Source organism: Alligator sinensis, unplaced genomic scaffold, assembly GCF_000455745.1.
Source record: "Alligator sinensis unplaced genomic scaffold, ASM45574v1 scaffold1012_1, whole genome shotgun sequence".
NCBI classification, from domain to species: Eukaryota; Metazoa; Chordata; order Crocodylia; family Alligatoridae; genus Alligator; species Alligator sinensis.
This window is the reverse complement of record NW_005842104.1, coordinates 1,301,563-1,306,318: the sequence shown is the minus strand read 5'-3', so window position 1 is coordinate 1,306,318 and position 4,756 is coordinate 1,301,563. Positions and strand designations below refer to the sequence as shown.

General features: G+C 37.9%; 2 protein-coding genes and 1 pseudogene across 5 annotated transcripts in view; 2 read left to right on the top strand and 1 right to left on the bottom strand.

Moving 5' to 3' along the window:
• MCPH1 (microcephalin 1) overlaps positions 1-4,756 on the top strand; it is a 206,897-nt gene that overhangs the window by 114,893 nt on the left and 87,248 nt on the right. The gene's annotated exons all lie outside the window — the stretch shown is intronic.
• Positions 1-4,756, bottom strand: part of ANGPT2 (angiopoietin 2) — a 70,373-nt gene that overhangs the window by 45,265 nt on the left and 20,352 nt on the right. The gene's annotated exons all lie outside the window — the stretch shown is intronic.
• Positions 940-1,175, top strand: LOC112550424 (annotated as a pseudogene).

The window sequence follows — 4,756 nt, the reverse complement described above, 5'->3', positions numbered from 1 at the left end:
CCCTAAACTAAGAGATTCAGGTTCTTTTCCCCACTGCTTTACTTGGAAGACCATTCCAAAACTTTACTGTTCTGACAGAAATCATCTTACAATTTCCAATTTGCAGGCTAATGTCCAATGAAGTAGGTTGTTGCCTATAAAATGCCTAATTGCACCACTTAGTCTCTTTGGTTACACATATACTTAGACACCTTTCAGAACAGCAGCAGCTGTTGCTTTTGAATTGTTGTGTGTAAACAAGCTGAGAAAAATCCAAGTATAGCAAACCCACTCCAACTTTAAACCAGGATGTAGCTGTGTTAAAGTGCCCTGCCTTCTACCTGGCTTCAGACTACCATAGCTAACCACCTCTCTATTCTGAATATATCTATGCAGTTTGTAACAGCATGATCTTAAGCTGGTTTTGTATTTCAGCCTAAAAATCTGTTCTCCATCTCTAATACTCACCTCATGAATATACTTATAAAGATAGGCTTTTTGAATGTCTCTACCTAGCTTGAGAGGATGTGGTCTGAGGTGGAATCTATCTAATTTACATGGATTCCTGTAAGTGGTGTATTTTAGATCAGTAGTGAACAGAACACACACACACCCTTTGGTGGAGGGAACAAATCTTTGACCAGATTCTGCCATTTTTAAACCAGTCTGTGTGCTGAACTTCTGTTCTGTTACAGGTATAGATTGGTTTCCAGTCACTTCCACTGGTAAAAGAGTGATGTCTGTACCTGGTCACAGTCTCAGTTTTGCTAAACAAGAAAGCCAAATTCCATATCCTTCTTTCATAAGAAAAGGTCTCCATTTCCTTAAGCATATTAATGACCCTTCTTTCAACTCTTTCCAGTTTAAGTTCATTATTTGTTAATACAGGTGGCAAGAACAGCACTCAGTTTTCTAAATGGGATCCTTCCAATGCTTTGCGATATTAGAGATAGTATTAGTAGCTTTGTGCAGTGGCAGTATGGTAGTCAGTGAGGTCAATCTGAGGCATGGTTATTGCTAATTGAAATCTTTTCTCTCTGTCTCTACTGTACATACACCTTCTACTGCCCCCTATAAATACATCAACTCTGTTTTATCTGTGGCATGTCCTACAGAGTCCTCAGTGCTTTGGATGCTGTTCCTTGTAGTTATGGATTAGGGTTTGAAGTGGCAATTTGGGAGATTTCTTTAGTTAATGATGGCCTGTAAATGAAGGCACTGAAGTCCATAGCCTGGGGCACCCTGTCCACTTATTATTCCTATGTACGTGAATTCGCAAGAAAAAATAAGCCCTATAAAACGAGGTTAGACCCAACACTGTCTGTAAGAATTCAAAAATACTTTACAAATCATAATTCGGACTTCTAATATGTCCATGATGACAAATTCTTATAGGCACATATAATGCACTTTATTTAGATGTCAGATATGGGCTGTCATCTCTCGTTACTTCAAATCATATTAAATTATAACATTTGACAGAAATATTTAGCGTCACTTGCCAAAAGAATCAGGCTAGATCAATCATATTGGAACACATGCCAAAACTTCCCAGTTGTAGCCAAGTTTTTTGTAAAAAGCCAGCTTGAGACTGGCAAGTGAAAGAAAAACATTGATAGTATGTTTTATTTGACTTTTAACTAACTGCTGTTAGGAGCATCCTACAAGACAGTCTCTTGTAATCTACAAGAGAGTTCACTTGCCAATTCTTATGTAAATTAAGACCTTTCTGATCTGTATTATTTAACTTATTCTCATCATACAGAACATTTTTGCCAACAGACTAATGATTTATAATTTTGACCCTACAGTCACTATAAATCAATCTAGGCTCATCCGCATCCTGCCAACAGGCACATCTATCCTCTGGCAATGGGAGAGAAGTGCCACAAACCATATGTCTCTAACATCCCTTTCCCATGAGGGGAATTGTGTGGGCTGGTGGGACTGCCAGTGAAATCATAGAAATCACCCAAATCTATCAAGACATACATTTCCCCCTGCAGCCCTAATCTGGATTGTATTTACTAGATTGAAACAGCTGATTTCAGGATCACACTATATGAACCCAGGATAAAACCTATGGGATATAACTCCACAAGCTCTTACACAACTTTCATACCAAAATAGACTCTTTCAAGGAAGTCCATTCTCATGCTGAGATGGTTTCTGAAATGGAGGAAGGAAGGAGTCAGATGATTGTTATAGTTTGTTACAGGGGTGATCAGCATGGCAAATCCTGCAACAGCCTGTCCAGTTTGCAAAGAGATGAAAACTGTTTCTGAATGCATAGCATGTTTTGGTGTTGGTTCATGAGCAATGCCTGGTCCCTATAAAGAACACAGTAGAACACAGACTACAATGAGAATGGGGCCAGGCAGGAGGGAGCTCAAGCCTTTTGTCAGTGCTATTATTCTTTCCCACAGGACACCTTGCTTTAAGGGGATGGTGACAGGAAGAGTATTGACTCAGAGAATTGAGTCATACTTTGCTAAGGATTTCTTTTTTTAATTTCCCATTCATCTCCTATCAAAACTGGATAAGTGGAATGATTTGGATTGATAGGTCATGAGTTGTGTACCAGTCTCCTGCACATGTAAAAATACCATCACTAAAGTGGCTAAGATATATATCAAACTAGGAACTCTACTTTTTCTGAGCACTGGTTGGGTTGTAAAATGTTACTTTCTGTGTCCTCTTGTGGTTCTGTCTTCACCTTGATCTGAATGTCCAAGAGGTGCTAATAGAGGGAAAAATATGCCAGGCTGTTAAAGATCAAATGCATGTACACTTGGACAATGAGCTGCTACTGCTAACCATAAAAGAAAAACTAAATTGAAGCATCTGAAGCACACAAATAAGGAAATAGAAATTAAGCGCCTTGCTTTCATAAATCTGAGTTGTTACTTGTAACATGGGTAACAGCATCTTGTTTTAACATTTATTTTTAACCTAGCTATGTCCCCTTAAGTCAGAGAAAGGAAGGATAGGATTAGCACAGCCTTGGGGCTGGACTGCAAATGCATGCAGGTGTTCCTAAGATTGAGTTAACCCTTTCCTATATCAGGTTACCCCAATCTCAGTCTAGATAAGTGCACCTGCTCAGGTGAACTAACTTCAATCAGTATGCCAGTTTTTTAACCAATTTAACCCCTCTGGATACCTGCACAATTGGGCATTTAGATCAACCTAACCCTGGTTGGGTCAAACTAAATGTAATGGTTGTATGTTCCCAAGGAGTCCGGTCCTATGACTAAGGGATCGTCTGGAGGGTGGATTGCGGAAATACATTTTTGAAGGTAGCATACAGTTTCTAAGGAAGTTAGAATAGGTACCTACCAACAAAGTGATACATCTGACAGAACAGACTATACTATCTCTACTGGAATAGGTGACCTGGTGTCACTCTACTAACAAAATCAGCTAGTATAGACACCAGTTTTTGCTGGTAGAGCTCATATTGATAAAATAGGTTATAGTATCAAAGCACACTTTTTGGCAGTGTATATTAGGCTGTTGCTTGTTACAGAAATGCCATTTAAAAGGCATAATCCTACAACAGACTGTTGTACCAGCAAAATTTTCAAGTGTAAGCCTTACATAGCATTCTGTATTTCTTTTAGAGGTAGTTATGGGAGAAGACATGTTCCCATAGAAAGTCAATACTTCCTGGTGGTTAAGAACCTGAAATGTCGAATGATCGTTGTCCTATCATTTATTTAAATACCCTGTCTTCCATATTCTTTTTTTGTGGTTTAGCACAATGTAGCTAAAATAAAAGTAGGGGACAACAAAATTTCATATTTTCAGTTGAAGAAACTAAAGAATTTGAGAGGGGCGTGGAACCTTCCTGTTACAAATATTTTGCTTTTGCCATCATATGACAGGCAAGACTCAATGTATAGTAAGAGATTATACAAGAAAACATCACACAATTCACATAATTCATTGTCCCTTTTTTATCTTCGATGTTTTTCTGAATTCCTTTCAATCCTCACCTCCAGATATAATAGCTACAGATGTCCCCAGATCTTGATTGTATTCAGTAATGTATTTACAAAAAAAAGTTTAAACTAATTTGGAGGAATACGCAATTTAATTTGGAATACATTTATATTTTGTAGTTAGGAGAGTCTCAGAACAAATGGTTAAAAGGAATGGCTGCATAATTTTCTCTGTATCTGTATTGTCTAAATTGGTTTCTAGTTCTCTAAATTTTTGTTTTGATATTAAAAAATTATAGAGTTGATATAGGTCAAGTTCCTAGCAACAGAAAGCACAACATTTACTAATCCATTATACTGCTATTTAAAAATAAAAAAGATTATTAGATTAAAGTGTATTCAGATGTCAAAAAGTTTTGACCTAATGTTCTTGCTTCCCTTATATAATGGGCCTTGTGCACTTTGGACCAAAGTGGTAAAATTGGTCCTCCCATCCATCTTATGCACTTATGTCTTACCTGATGATTTTGCTAACTGGGGAATTGGATACTCAGCCAGAACACAGGGAAACAGCAGAAATCAAAAGGAAAAAAGAGAAAGGAAATGATTAAGACCATAGTATAGCTATAGAAGTGCATCTATCTAACTCCAGTTGTCAAAAAAACAAGGGAGAGTCAAAAAGCAACCTCATACTCTTTAGACAAATAAATAATACATTACACAAGTATGATGGAGGCTCTCTTCCAATTGCTCTCTGGGACTCAACTGCCTGTTCAAGTACCAGTGTGCTTAAGGCAGGCTTGTCCCACATGCGGCCCCCCCAGCCGGTTTCT